This window comes from Cupressus sempervirens, chromosome 5, assembly GCF_028749045.1.
Source record: "Cupressus sempervirens isolate cs-2001-9-10 chromosome 5, ASM2874904v1, whole genome shotgun sequence".
Lineage (NCBI taxonomy): Eukaryota > Viridiplantae > Streptophyta > Pinopsida > Cupressales > Cupressaceae > Cupressus > Cupressus sempervirens.
The window spans coordinates 324,673,968-324,691,152 of NC_143122.1; the positions used below are offsets into that span (position 1 = coordinate 324,673,968).

Genomic DNA, 17,185 nt, shown 5'->3' on the forward strand with positions numbered 1-17,185 from the left:
ACGCTAACCAATATGTTAATAGGACATGGGATAAATTCAACTTGGAAATGACTAAAAATTTATTGACACTCAGTAATTGTTGTAACTTAGTAGCAACCAATAGAATTAGTGAGATAATGTGACAACTAGGATGCCTCTGCATCAGACTACCAAGGTAAATAGAAAAGACCTTAGATGTTCCTACATTAGAATCCCCAAGTAAATAGAAAAATGTGTCCCACATTTTGCTTCTATAAGAAAATTCTATACTCAGCTTCATCTTCACAAAAGGTTTCCACTCCATCAAAGAGAAGAGATCAAATCTAAAAATCAACCATCTATGCCTAATCCATTCAAAAATTAGAATCTCATCCAACCAATCAACATATGAACTCAACTAAAAATCATAATGCTCCATTTGCAACTTATCATCAACATCATCCTCATACATGAGAACTAGATCAGCAACAATATCCAAATCACAACCCCTATCAGGAAAAACATATGAACTTAGATCCATAATAGTTGAAACATACAAGTCCATAACAAAAACAACATGTATATTCATTCCTCCAGCAACATATAGATCAGCAACATCATGAAAATCTACATTAGTAACAACATCTATATCCTTCAACATCTTAGTAGAAACATATAAGTTCAAATCCATATCAGCAACAACACCATCATGTAAATCCACATCAACAACACCTCTAAAACCCTCAACCATATTACCAGCAAGTAAATCCATCTTCTTACCACAAGCAACATCCAGATCAACATCATTCATAAGAAAATGAACATATAACTCCAGATCAGCAATGATAGCAATGGATAAGTCCTCAATCACATTCATTCCAACATTAACATCATTCTATTAAACAACATCCAATTCCTTACTAAAATAAGTGAAACTCTCCTCTTCAACAATCTCATTGTGCACAATAAGATGCTGTACAATTTCCATGTTAGATCTATCCATCTGCTCATGAAAAGAAAAATATACTTCCTCCATTTCAGAAAAATCATCATGTACTTCCATGATCTATCTTTTTCTCTTCATAATCTCTTTAACTAGCTAACAAAAATTATTTCTAATCCTTATATGCCAACTCAAATCATACTCTTCTAGATCATCAATCCTTTCATGTAAATCATCCCAAAAAGAATCATACTCATTGCTCTCAACATCACCAAGATGTCTTTCATGGTCCTGCACTAACTCAATAGCTTCTTCTCTAGTTGCAAGTTTCCTCAACATGTCAAATAATTCTAGATTTTTATCTCTCCTTCTATGAACCATCTTTACATATACAAACAACAATCAAATGACGAGTCCTCTACAAGTGTAGACCAAATCTGTAGATCTGCAATCCTACACCAAATTGCCAACTAGCTAGGACTTCCAAAATCAAAACCATTCTCTAATAAAATTTTCCCAACAAAGGTTTTTCTACAAACTACCTCACACTTCGGTGATCTGCTTGCACACTTAAGAACAACTAAGGTCTGATACCACCTGATGTAGCACTAATCTGGGTATACCCCAAAATGAGGTAATCTAGAAACCAATAAAAAAATACATAGTGGAAAATGAATAAGAGGATAGAGATTCAGATCCAGAGAGACAATATTCTATATATTCGAATCAAGAAGTTTACATCCAACATGCTCAGCTGTATGGCCTTTTGGCTTACAAACATTACAAAGAAGAAAAAATAATTCAAAGAAGGATAGATCTTCAAACTCAAATGTAGACTTCTATCTTCAAGCTACTCCATGGTAAGAGCCCTTAACTAAAATGACTTCTTTAGGCTTCTCTACATCTCCATCCTTGAACAATAATCCAACATTGAATCATAATGCCTAAGACTCTACCCAAGACACCTTTAAATACTTGCATGACCACAAGTCAAACTATCACAAATTACCAAATAAACAAGCCCTTACATTAAATGCATAACCAAGCCACAAGTCAGCTCTCAAAAAAATTAAATACCCATCACAAAATTAAATACGCACTTAGGTGGTATTAGAGCACAATTGTTCTTGACTGTGCAAGTGGATCACTAAAGTGCGAGGAAGTTTGTACCAGGGCCTTGGATCATGTAGAAACCTAATTAAGATTTAGTTGTAGGGTTCCAAATCTATAGATTTGACCTATAACTTGTAGAGGGTTACAATCTTGTAAGAACCTAATCTATAAAGGTGGTTCATGGTAGAGGAAATGTTGATAATGCCATGTTAGATGCATTGAGACAACTTATAGCCAATTAGATCTTGTAGAGACAACCCAAAGGAGAGGAGCACATCTTGAGGATGTTGATGATGATGAAGTAGTAGCACCAAATCCTTATCTAGATATGGAAGAAGATCAAGATGAGGAAAGATTGCTAAGAGTATTGTCTAGGGAACATTCAAATCTTTCTATAGATATTTTTCCTTATGATGGAAAGTTGGAAACCAATTTTGTGTTGGATTGGATTTCTAATATGGAGAAGTTCTTTGAGTTTGAAAAAAATCTTGATAATAGAAAGGTGAAGATTGCATTTACTAGGTTGAAAGGTCATGCTTCACTTTGGTGGGAGCATTTACAAACTGGTAGATAAAGGAGAGGAAAGGAGAAGATCAAGACATGGCCAAAGATGGTGAACAAGGTAATTTACAAATTCCTTCTTTTTGATTACCAAGTTAGCTTGTTGAGACAGATGAAAAATTTGAGACAAAAGGACATGATTGTGAAAGAGTATACTAAGGAATTCTATAGATTGGACATTAGACCTAGACATGTGGATGATGATGTTGAGAAAATTGTAAGTTACAGAAATGGATTGAGATCTAGAATTCAAGATGAGATAAGTTTTGTGAAATTGGAAAGTGTGGAAGAAGCATATCAATGTGTTGAAAATTGAGTAGATCTTGGAAAAGAAGAATGAACAAAGACAAATAGGTAGAGGTGGTAGATTCTAGAGAGGTAGAGGTAGATCTTATGGTGAAGGTGGCAGATCTGATAGTTTTGTGCAAGACAAAGGCAATATTGAATGGAATAATGATGAAAAAGACAAGACCAAGTGGAAAGGTGGTAGTTCTTATTGAGGAGGTACCAGTTCTTACTGAGAAAGAGGTAATTCTTATTCTAGAGGTGGTTTTCATGGTAATTATTTCAGACGTGGTAAAGAAGGACATAGATCTTTTGAATGTAGATCTTCTACAAGTGGGAAAAATTAAAAAAAATTTGTGATTCAAGGAGACATTAAGAGTTCACCAAGTGGACCTAAGGCTAGAGAGAATTTGATGGTGAGAACCTTATGTAATAGGGGAAGTGATGAGGAACCTACTCTTAGAAGAAGTCTTTTCAAGACAAGATGTAAGATGGCTAGAAAATGTTGCAAGGTGATCATTGATAGTGGATGTTATACAAATTTAGCATTAGAGGATTTGGTTAAAAAGTTGTAGTTGCAAAGGCTTAAACATCCTAAACCCTATCATGTTTCATGGATCAAAGATGAGCATAATATATTGGCAAGTGAACAATATGTCGTGAAGTTCAAGATTGGACATTACTTTGATGAAGTTTTGTGTGATATTATGCCTATGGACTACTATCATATTTTTTTGGGTAGACCTCAAAAATATGATAGATATATTGTACATGATGGAGGATTGAATCAATATACTCTTTGGGTGAATGGGAAGAAGCAAATATTGTTTCCTTTGATTGAAAGTCCAGATGAGGTTAATTGTACTGCAATAAGAGTTTGTTTGGTTAATGGAAATAAATTTGAAAAAGAGGTGAAGAAGAATCAAGTCTATTTTTCCATAATTCCTAGAGGACCAAGTTCAGGTAGTAATGGAAGAATGACAATAGAAGTTGGTAATGACCGAGTGATAGTAGATAGTGGTAGCCAATTACTAGAAGAAATTACAAAATTGTTGAATAAGTATAAAGAGATTGTTGCTGAGGATATTCCTAATGATTTACCACCAGTAAGAAGTATAAGTCATTGTATGGGTCTTATTCTTGAGGCTACTTTTCTGAAGAAAACACCATATAGATTGACACCTATAGAGAATGAAGAACTTAATAGGCAAGTGCATGAATTTTTGCAAAAGAGATTAATCAGAGAAAGTTTGAGTCCATGTGTTGTACCTATTATATTAGCACCTAAGAAGAATGGAGAATGGAAAATGTTTACTAATTTCAATGCTATTAACAAGATCAAAGTGAAATATAGGTTTTTATGAGTCAAGTTTATAGGGTGTTTTGTTTATAATTTTCTAAGTACAGCCTTGAATATCTTATAGTTTTTCACAAACATGATACAATCTTTTATTTGTATAAGTTTTAACTATATGTATATTTGATGCTTATGAAACCTAAAGACAATACTGAATATATATCTAGATCAATGAATGTCTTAGTAATTCTGGTATATTTCTTCTCTAGATTTAATGGGTAGACCTCTTGCAGTTGTGTGACAAGACTACATTAAAATAGGTAAATCTTATTATGATCTATGTGTTGGATTCATGTTTTGGATTTTGTTGTGTTAACCTTTTGTAGGAAGAATAAGACAAGAAAGGAGTGTAGACTAAAGGATGAATGGGTCTTTCAAGGCAGGTGACTATTTTAGAGTTCATTATAGCTACACTCCTTCCATCACTTTGTGGTTGTTCATTTAGTCAAAGACAATCTAGTTATTCCTATAGTTTTGAAGCATTGAATGTGGCTTATCTTCTTACATAAATGATGTGTTGCCCTTGAAACTAAATTTTTTTATGCTATGTAATGTAAGACTTGGTTTGTAAGTGTTTTGTTTTTCCTAGTTTCCTTTAAATATGATGGAACTTATGTTTCCAAGCTAGTTAGATGTTTTGAGATATTCACATTGTAATCAAGAAATAGAGAAAAGCATTTTTGTTATTCTATATTGTGTCCATGTTTTATTGAATGAATATATGATAGTTTTTCACTTCAATCTTCAAGTTATAATTCATTCATACTTTCATGGGGGCCCACACAGGAGGTGAATTCCTTGTTCATGCTTAAGTAGAATTTAGATAAGTTTCCTTTGACTTTTTAAGTATTGTTGTTCCTGCAACCACTAGTAGCAGAACTATTAATTGTATCCTGTAGCATAGGTTTACTTTCAAAGCATTATTTATTTATTGTTATACTTTTCCTTCAAGATGAGAATTAATCTATAAGTTCAGTTTCTCGTATAAGTTTCCTATAGCAACTACTTTTACCTTAGTAGTGATGATTATTGAGAAGAACTAAAGCATAAAATTTGTAGTCATTATCTCAAGTTCATGTTCCTATATTAATACATTAAATGAGCTTAACATGATGTTCTAAGTAGAAACATGATCAATTTCAACAACGAATCATTTTTTAGGGGTATCCAATCCTTTTGTTACTAGGATATTATTCTAACCAATCATTTTTGGCACCATTGTCGAGGATGTTGTCAATTTAGTTCAACCCAGAAGTCAGTAAGTTAGTTTGTAGGGTAAAAGCATAGATCTCTGTCACCATTTGGGATATCCAAGGGTTACAACCAAAACAATTATGACCAAAAGGGTTTTGGCCATAACCCCTTTTGTTGTATAGATGTGGCACTTTTAAGTGCCTACGTGACTACTGGGGTTTTGGCCAGAACCCTTTTAACTGAAACAATTTTGGCCATAACCCCCCCAAAATTATAAAATGCAAAAATTTCTTGTTGAGGGTCATTTACATACTGTTGTGATTTTAGGAGTGGTTTAGAGTCTTTCGACTATAATTGGTAAGTGGTTTTTTTGTTTTTTTTGTTTTTTAGTTATTACATGTTAGCATTAGTTAAATTAATTTTCTTTTAAGCATTTTAGTAATTAAATTAATTATATTTTAAGTGTTTTATTAATTAAATTAATTATATTTTAAGTTTTTTAGTAGTTTATTATTTAGACTAGTTAATTTTTTTATATAGTTAGATCAATATGCTAGATTTAAAGAACTTTATAGTATTTTTAATTAAATATCTATTTAATCATAAATGTAGATTTTACATCAAACATAGAAAATTCAAGTTGAGACCTAGATAACTAAAGTAATTACATTTGAGAAAACATTAGCATAGTACAAACCTATATAGATAACTAACATGTAACTTGAAACATTAGGTATCTAACTAAACTATAATAAGGTTCTAGTTGTTCAAACTTGAAAACTTAAAATTTAACCAATTTAAAACTTAGAAAACTTGGAAACTATAATAACATGCATGTACATGAAACTTTGAAAACTTGTTAAGACCTCAAGATAGCTAAAAATTAGTTACATTTTAGAAAACATTGACATAGTAAACCTATGTACTATTTAATAGCATGTGCATATTTTTTGTTCACATACATGAGCTAGATACATCAAGTTTCAATAAATAAATTTAACATGTGTGTTAAATTAAAATGATCTATATTTTTTAGTTACATTCAACTTTGTACATACATGTTTTAAATTAAATTTAACTTTTAGTTTTATATGTACTTACATACATATCTTAACTCTACATTTATAGATAGAGATCTTCTTTGCATATATCATTATGGCATCTGGTAGTGCACCTACATCCTTAGGAGAGGCTAGTATTTAGGGAGGGGGTCATAGTGCTGAGTCAGGCACATCACATAGACTAATATCATCCTTTGAGAAGAGACAACATCTATTTAGAGATATAGTTGCTAGGTTATCTCATGCTATAGAGTATTTGGATTCTACACTTTTGGCTTCTACCACTCTCCCTAATAGGGAGAAGGCTATTTCTATGAGAGATGAGTTATGCCATATGATTGAGATGATAGAGATGTACAACACTTTTGATGAATATTAGTATTGAGACTTTTTACTCTTCCCTTTCTCATAGTGTCACTAGCACTGTGAAGTATACACAGATTGATGGAAAGGTCTCCATTACTATGGTGAAGAGTATGTTTCCATTTTATACAGATAGGCCTAGGGTTAGAGGTTATTTGGCTAAAAAGTGTATAGATCAGCTTGTTGCACCATTTATATATCCTCAGTGGTTAGCTGCACATCATAGGTGACCACAAAAGGATGAGTTTCCTCTTTATTTTTGCAAACAATTATTTGTATAATTTCATTTACATCATGATGTCGATTATACATATTTTCTAGGTCATTTTGGATAGGGCCTTAGTAGATTTTCAGAGAGATTTAGACATGCAGATACCCCTACACCCATTAATAAATGGGCAATGGTGGGTCCAAACCTTTTGGTCATGCCAAGAGCTCCACAGATGGCTATTACAGGTATGAATATTCTCGATGATACAATCAGGGCTCAAATATATTCTAGCATTTCCACAATTGCTACATAGTTGTAGGAGATGTCTTCAGATCAATGTGGCAGATATGTGTTGTGATCTCGTGGTACCATTTCGATAGCTGCATCCTCTAGCACGAGAGTTGATGATGTTTATGAGATAGTAGATATACCATCTCCACTAGAGTTTTCTATTATATCAGATGTGGATGCATTATGTTGTATGGCATCCTATTTAGCATCTGATCTTCTTGGTTCATATTAGGCATTATTGAAAATCATGAGGATTCCTCTTCGTGACATTGGTGGACACATCAACCATATTCTCTCACACACAACAAGATCACAACCCTCATAGAGATAAGAGGATATCCTTGCACATTCTAGAACACCTGATCCTATAGAGGGCCCTACAACACCTATCCCCACACCTACTTAGGATCCTATAGAACCTACTCCTACACAAGGCCCTACAACACTTGCCCCCCCACCTCCTATAGTGCCCTCCCATACTTAGGCCCCCATAGTATGACAAGGTCTATTTACCTTTGTGATTTCAGATGAGACGGTCAACCTCGACTAGGCTACTCTATCACCACATGATTCAGATATCAGTCAGATTAGTAAAGAATTACATGATACTACAGTAAATGTAAATTTATATGTTTAAATTTATTTGTTACTATAATTTATACCAGTATGCTTTTTAGCGTACTTGAGCTTTTACACACGTACTTTAAAGAGACATAAATATATTCAAGTGACTCAATTTAACTTGTGTACATACATTTGTGTTCTATAGGGTCTTAGTGATAGTATGTTTCATTTTGGAGATCTTTAGACTCCAACAGATCCTACATGACATGAGCCACAGGTATTTTATTATTTAGTATTATATATTTTTAGATAGATATATATGTACAAATGATATAATACATGCATGTATATGTATAATTTTATAATTAAATTACAAATTTCTTTCATTTGACACAAGGTTCAGACCTAGATTGTAGAGCCTTTTGGGGTCATGGATTAAGGGGGAGATGTGGTTGATCTTATTTTACATGTCTATTTCATTGATGTTAGGACATTTTGTGTATGTGTGTGTGTGTGTGTGTGTGTGTCTGTGTCATTTCAGATACTTTGATATGGAGATGTATGTTATTTCAGATACTTTTATATGGATACATTTTATTTCAGATACATCTATTATTTTAGATACTTTTATATGGATACCTGTTATTTCAGATACATTTGATACATGGTATTCTAGAGACATTTGATGTGGTATTTTGGAGACATTTTATATGGTATTTTGGATACATTTTACATGGGTGTACATTATTTCATAGATGTGTTATTTTGTAGATGTACATATTATGTTCATGTCTTATGTTTATGTTGAATGTATGTATGTTTTCAATATTCATATTTTTATTTCATAGATTATGTGTTATTTTGTACATGTGTTATGTTGACATTTAATAAATAAATTTAATACATATTTAAGAACATAAAGAGTACTAGTAAAGAATACATGATGTGAACTAAAACATTTAATCACTAAATTTAATACATATAAGAACAAAAAGAATACGTATGAACATAAAGAATGTAATACATGCTATAGAATCAATTTTAAGAATGCATTTAATCAGTAAAGGGGTTGTCCTAATAGGATGTCTTAAGGGTTTTTCTTAAGGGGAGGTCCTAAGGGGAAGTCTTAAGGGGAGGTCATAAGGGGAACTCCTAGAATGGGATTTCTTAAGGGGTTGTCTTAAGGGGAAGTCTTAAGGGGAGGCCCTAAGGAGAAGTCCTCATGGGATGTATCTACATATAAATGTACATGAAACTATACACAAAATATAAATAGCAATACATGTTAATCACTAAATTTAATACATATAAGAAGATAAAGAATACATGTACAAACATAAAGAATGTAATACATGCTATAGAATCAATTTTAAGAGTGCATTTAATTAGAAAGGGGTTTTCCTATTAGGATGTCTTAAGGGGTTGTCTTAAGGGGAGGTCCTAAAGGGAAGTCCTAATGGGATGTATGTACATATATATACATGAAACCATACATAAAATATAAATAACAATACATGTTCATCACTAAATTTAATACATATAAGAACACACAGAATACATGTACAAACATAAAGAATGTAATACATGCTCTAGAATCAATTTTAAGAGTACATTTAATCAGCAAAGGGGTTATCCTAATAGGGTGTCTTAAGGGGTTTTCTTAAGGGGAGTTCCCAAGGGGAAGTCTTAAGGGGAGGTCGTAAGGGGAACTCCTAGAACGGGATATCTTAAGGGGTTGCCTTAAGGGGAAGTCTTAAGGGGAGGTCGTAAGGGGAACTCCTAGAATGGGATGTCTTAAAGGGTTGTCTTAAGGGGAGGTCCTAAGGGGAAGTCTTAAGGGGAGGTCCTAAGGGGAATTCCTAGAATGGGATGTCTTATGGGGTTGTCTTAAGGGGAAGTCCTAAGGGGAAGTCTTAAGGGGAGGTCATAAGGGGAACTCCTAGAATGGGATGTCTTAAGGGGCTAAGGAGAAGTCTTAAGGGGAGGTCCTAAGGGGAAGTACTAATGGGATGTACATACATATATACATGAAAACATACATAAAATATAAATAACAATACATGGAACATCACTAAATTTAATACATATAAGAACACAAAGAATACATGTACAAACATAAAGAATGTAATACATGCTATAGAATCAATTTTAAGAGTGCATTTACACAAAATATAAATAACAATACATGAATGTTCATAATTTGTACCATATATCCAAGATCCATGATCAAATATATATAAATTTATAAAATATATCCAAAATGGTGTGTATGTAACTAGTAAATATGAAAGTATGAGAGCTATATATAGAAAATAAGTACAAATAGCTCTGAACTAGAGCTCCACAAACATTGTATTGTTAGGATCCTCTCTATTTTCCATTATCCCTAGAATATTTTCATGTTCTTCAATAGAAAATTTCCACTTTTTATTTCCACTACATCCTCTTCTTGGTATTGTGTTGAATTACAACTTTGTCGCTACATGGTTACTATATTGTAAAACCTTTTCTCCAGACATGTATTCAATAAATTCAACCACTGTCGAATATCCTAATTTTTTGATAATATGTTCCTTCAACAACAACTGATCCAATTGGATATGAATATCCATTAGCATCTATAGTTCCTTCTAGCAACTTGTGTTTTTCTTTTGTGCATCTAAGAATATAATAGTCTACGTTTTCTACATTATTTGCTAAGGCTTGGACAACAAAAATATCTCCTACAATATACATAAAAATAGATGTGTTTATAAAGTGAAAAATTTAATGAACATACATGTGTGTCATATATATGTACATATGCCACAAACCTAGCATAACTAAATTAGAAACACACATAATTAGTTGAATATATAGGATCATGAATGTCAATGTCAATGTTAGCATCTTCAAAAGGAGGCTTTCTGACTATGTCTTTCAAATCCCAATGTGAAACATATCCACTCGCAATATTTTCATAGACACTCATTGGATTGTCCTACATGTAGTCATCACAAAAAAATGATTTCTCTCATACTTTAATCACAAAAAATACATATAAGTAGAACAAGAACACACTAAATGTATGTACATATGTACCTACAAGTTCATGTTGTCAAAGTACACACTTTATTCATGCTCCTTCTCCATTATGCTCCCCTTTTCCATGTTCGATTTCAAAGAAGTTCCACAAAGACCTAACATTGCTTCTAGCATGTTGCATGGCTAACCAATTAAATGCTTTTGCAAATTTAAATTGTTATGTGAGTTCATGAAATGCGATTAAAAAATAATTATATAAACCAAATTAAAATACATGTACAAATCAATAAGTTTTACATTTAAAGTTAAATAAAAAATGTACATGTATACATACACTAACCTGCACAACCATTGGACCAGATCCATTTCTTTGAAACATTTATTCCATGATTTCTAGAATATTTAGAGAATAACAAAACAATGAGCAACATAGCTCCTATCATGAACTCTATCATCGCTTATATAGAAATGAACCTCCTTAATGATTATGCATTCATTTTCTTTTAAAATTTCTATCTCATCCACCTCAAATTGTGCATGTCTATAAGTCACTTGCACAAATATTGCAACTTGTTCAAAATGAAAATATTTCCCTTGAAGCTCTGTTTGAGGTGAAAATCTATAGTTCTTAGAAAAATCTAGAATTGAAAGAATACAACTAGGTGGAAAATAATTTTTTGAATTATGAAATTGTTTAGCTTTCCATCGTACACCATGAAAATGTTGGATATGTGGATATATCAATGGACACAACTTACAATTCCTAAACTCAACATACCACAATGCACTCTCCTTCAATACATTTTTTTAAGATTCAATTGTTGTCTTATTTTGGTTTGTCTCATATCCATGAAACTAGTGTCGATTCATCAATATTCTCATTTTGTAGTGGAAATTTAGATAAATCTCCACAATTTGGACATTGATTTGTGATGCATTGTACTTTGAACTCATCTAAATCTTCTAATTTTTCACATAATATAGACTTCAAAAATTGTGACATACTACTAGGCATGACCAAATTTGGATTAAGTACTACCATAACTTTTCTATATGATTACAAGTGTAGACCAAATTTAACATGATTTTGACAACAACAAGTTTCACATATCTTATTTATGCGTACAAAGGAAGGACCCAGTCTCAAACATTCTCTGACATATTTTCACATTTGGAAATTCTTACTTGAATATTTGAAATAATTTACTTTGTGTTATATCTATATAATGTTTTGGATGTTAAATTTTAGCCCCTATCTCTTGATCTTTAATTTGTATACTATCACATCTATTAGAAGAAACATGAGACGATGTGATCCAAAATTCAATAACCTATCTTTTTACATCTTCAAAAATTTTGTCTTTTCGAGGAACTCTACAAATATTCATCCAATTATTCTCAGTGTTTTCATCCAGAATATTTCTCCTCCTAATGTATCTTTGAATAGTTCTTCTAGATATATTTAGTAAATAAAAAATTGCACATACTTGTTTTCTATGTGTCAACTTTCTACTAGATATAGTAGTCATCAATGCTCTATGTGCAGTTCTCAAATTGCCTCCTCAAGTTGTATTGTCAATTTTGTTATAAGCAGTTTGCAAATTTTCAACTATTTTTTTATTAACATTATGCACATGGTTTTTCCTATTATCAACACCCAACAAGTCCAAAATAGGCCTCATATCTTTTCTCCTAAATAACTTGACAAATAATTGTGCCTTTCCAAATATACTTTTGTTTTCGAAATATTCATCCCACATGTTTTGGAAATTCTTTTTAACAGTGTTCTCTTTTACCATTTATGTAGATGGAATTTGACTGAAAAATAGGTCCTCATTCAAGTCCATCAATTTTCCTACACCTAATAATATGTTTCTATCATTAGAACTACCAATCTATTCATCTTCATGAATCTTATGCTCTTCATGAATCTCATCTTCTTCATTAAGTTCAGTAGATTGGTTTTGATTATGTTTTGTATGACCTTTCATTTTGTTATCTCTTATTCTATCATATTTCCTTTTTCTAGCCTTTTTATTACCCATTCAATACTTTGACCTATAGGAAAATGTTTTAATTTAGATTCCACTAGAAATAGATTTCAATACTTCAATATAGAGTACATAAAATAACTAGGTGAAAAAAATACCTTATTGATGATCCTTTATAATTGTCGTTAAAATCCTAGAAACAATTGATAAACACGACTTCAAAAAATATTTATTTTTGAAAATGTTCCTTTAAATTGCGCAATTCACTGTGCATAATTTAAATTATAAATTAAAATTAAAATCTAATTATTTTATATATGAAACCACCAATGTAACCGTTGATAGTTTTTTGGGCCAATGGGGGTTACGATTGAACCCCTTATAGTCAAAAGGGTTACGACTGTAACCCTTTTGGCTGTAATTACCTATAAGGCATCCTAAGTGGCAACCACACAAGAAAAAGATACAATTTTTTATTTTTTTAACTTTGAATACTAATTTCTCCATCCAAATTGAAGTATTTTCAAAAACTAAAAATACTCTTTTGTAGGTCTTGGAGTCAAGATTATGGTCATATAAATTTTGTAGTATTTTAATTATTTAAAATATGTTATATCTATAAAATATTACAAGTAGGTCTTTTAAGATTCAAAAAGATGTATGTTTAAAAAAAGAAAAAAATAGTAAATCATGTTCAAAAAATAAAAACTTTATGTGTACCTCTAAAGGACAGAGTCATATTCAATAATATGTAATTTGTTTTAAAAAATATGTAGATTTGATATAAAAAGTTTGGCAAGAAAAAAAAACTGTCAATTTCTAATAAGTTCAACTTTGAACACTTAGAACTTGAAACATATAAGTCCAAAATCAATTTTTTTTTCCCCACTAGGTATACATGTCAACTATAAAATAGTTCAAAATTAGACCAAAATATGATCATTTGCATATAGTTGTTTGGTGGGAGCGAGACTCTATATTTTCAACATTTAATTTATTTTTTAAAATTAGACTTTAATATTTTTTTTAAATGATAAAATTTTGACTCAATTAAAAAATAAAAATATATAGGCATAAACTTCATCCAATTTTACACATTTCATTAGTTTACATCATCTTCAAATTCTAAATACAAATGTCCCTTTTCTGTCATTTAAGTTGAACATTTTAAGTTGTGATATCCTTTTCCTTTATAAAAGAGTGATACATGTTTGTGCTTTTACCCATTACCAAGGAAAAAATGAATAACTCTTGGAAAAACTATTAGTACCATTACTTCTATAACCATTTTCTAAATTAAAAAATATGAAGATGTTGAATATATTGAATAAGTAGATGTATAAGGAACTAGATGGAAAAATTTATACCAAAACACAACTCAAGAAAGAACTTTGATTCCAGTAGAAGTGGTGCTTGTGTACGTGAAATGCGGGCCTTAGATCCTTACAAACACTTCAACATAGTCTTTACTTGTGGAGTCCTCTTGGAATAAACATGGAGTTGTTTATCCAAGACGCTCGATAGAGTAACCCGTTGCCTTTTAACTAGAAGGATTTTACCTATGTGCTCTTAGATCGAGAAGCAGACAACCAGACCATCTAGTATGAAAGGTTTATGAAAAGTATGTAGTTATGGAGTTAATCTAAATGATATAAATTTATTCTACTAAGAAATTTTTTTAAAGATAAATGTATACATTTTTTATCTAAATGATGCTAAAATATCAAGTATGAAAGCTAGAATGAGTAATTAATTCAACAACACTTCAATATGATTCCAATTTCCAACCTTTATAATGAGGAATTAGGAGTGTCTTAAATAGAATTCCCAGAATCCACCAATGATCTAGATTAATTGGGATGAACGGTGGAGATTAGCAATGACATTTAGTTAAAATGGAAAGTTTCCTTATGAAAAGGAAGTTAATTGATTTCTTTTTGAGTGGAATAAGGAATTAACTAATTTCTTTCCTTCTCTGATTTCAGTCAACTAAGAGTTTCCATTTTTGAACTAAAAAGAGAATATTGTGAAGATATTTGATTTAAGGAAATTAAATATGACCTCATAATTGAGTATTCTTTAGAAATTGAATAATTAAATTCAACAATTAGAATAAGAATATTTAATTAAATCAAATATATTTAATTCCTTTGTAAATTAGCTAAAGAACTAATTTCATTTAATTAAAGTATAAACACTTATAATTAAATTAAATTTAATCAATAGGTTTAATGTAGCTAATTTGAGTCAATACTTAGGAATTAAATAAAGAGTGTGATTAATGTAGATTAATGATTTTTTGCATTTGATAGTTAGGTTGAGTAGAGATTATCAGAATCAAAATTGCCTAATAAAATAAGAATTTAGGGTTAATCAAATAGACCAGAATTGGTTAACATGAAAATGAGCCAATTTTAGGGTATTACATTTTACCCCTCTTTGAATGAATGTGTGAGCAACACGTTCAATTCAAAGAAAATAATAAAGCATGATGCATAGATCAAGAAATGAGATTTATTCTACAATTTGATGATGTAGAAACCAATTGATAAGCTTTTAAAGATTATCTCTAGAATAGAGCTTAACCTTAAGGGATCCAGATAGAACACCTAGATACCTAAGATGAATAAGCTTTTAAATATTATCTCTAGAATGAAGCTTAATCTTAAGGGATTCATATAGAACACCTAGATACCTAGATTGACAAGCTTTTAAAGATTATCTCTAGAATGAAGCTTAATCTTAAGGGATCTAGGTAGAACACCTAAATACATAGATTGACAATCTTCTAAAGATTATCTCCAGAATAGAGCTTAATCTTAACGAATCTAGATAGAGAACCTAGATACCTATGCATAAAAGATAACAAGATCCCATCATGAGTCATAGAATCATCCAAAGGATGAGGCTTTATCCCTAGGAGTTGGGGTTTAGACTATCCTGATACCTATCCATTGAACTTTGATAAGAACTGCTATAAGATGTGATCAACTAATGATAAGATGAAATAGATGACAAAATGTTAGATAGAATGGGGACAAGATGCCCAAAGTGATGAGATGCCTCAAATGATGAGGACATAAGATTCATATTTGGTTGAAATTTAGATAATCATCCTACCCCCTCAAGAGTGAAATTGAAAGATGACAAACCAAAAATATGATGTGAAGTAGTATATTGAGATATACAGAAGAAATTCAAGATTCAACAAAATATAGAAGAGATCAAAATGATCAAAAGAAAATTCAGAGTCAATTTAGCATGATTTTGAGGTCTAGAAGACCAAAGTTGACCAAATTTGACTATAGTTGACTTGAGTTGACTTTTTCCATAATAAATTTTGAAAATTTGAAGAATTTTGAGTTGAAAAGGTTCCGAGAGTCACAAAGTATCAAAAAAGCTTAGACTACACAAGCATTTGATTGCATCAGTCCCAAAATTTTAAAATGCACTTTTGAGCTACTTAAGTGTGTCACATTTTGAATTTGATCTCGAAAATGGATTCAGAGCAGTCAAATTACCCAGGGGGGTGATTTTCATGCAAATCGAAGCACTTTGAAAAAATTAGGTCAAAACTTATATAAGGGCCCAAAGGGTCATTTTCAAATCATTTGTTCCTTTTGTCTTTAGTGAAGAAGAAAGCTCTGAGGTGTGAATGGTAGTTCCCATGCATATGCATAATTTTGAGCGCTCCTAATGACATAGTCAGCTGATAGACTATGGACCTTCGGTTAGTAGTCGATAATCCTGCTATGCATTTAATTTTTCACACTTTTCTAAGAAGTTTTGTACATTTTTTTTGCATTTTCAAATTTGGGTCTATTGGTCCTCACACGAGGGTTTCATTCCTTATGTGGACCTAGTCTTCCTTCACATGAAGATACACTAGACTAGTGTTTCTTCTCATGTGCTAGTAGGGAATCTTTCTTGGGAGATACCCACCTCTTGTGTGAGATGCACTGGATTTTGGGAGCATCTCACCTAATGTTTCATCATTTCTCATGCGAAAATATGTTTTCTTGTGTGAACATGTGTAATCTCATGAGAGAATGCTCTTTCTCACACAAAAAAATTGGTGTCACTTTTAGCATTTAAAGTTCAAATTTTGTCGTTTTGTTAGATTTTTTAAGCAGGAACTGACTATTTTCCTATTTTCATTGGTCATGTGTGTAGGTTGTCTTTGATGACATCACATTCAGGTCCCACTATCCACCCTATGGAGCTCTATTGTGGAGTCTAGATGATGCTGACATGGTGCATATTGATAGA

At 31.5% G+C, this 17,185-nt stretch overlaps 1 pseudogene; it reads right to left on the minus strand.

The window, feature by feature from the left end:
- Window positions 1–376: 376 nt before the first annotated feature.
- LOC149555976 (UDP-glycosyltransferase 74E1-like) overlaps window positions 377–17,185 on the minus strand; it is a 36,424-nt pseudogene continuing 19,615 nt past the window's right edge.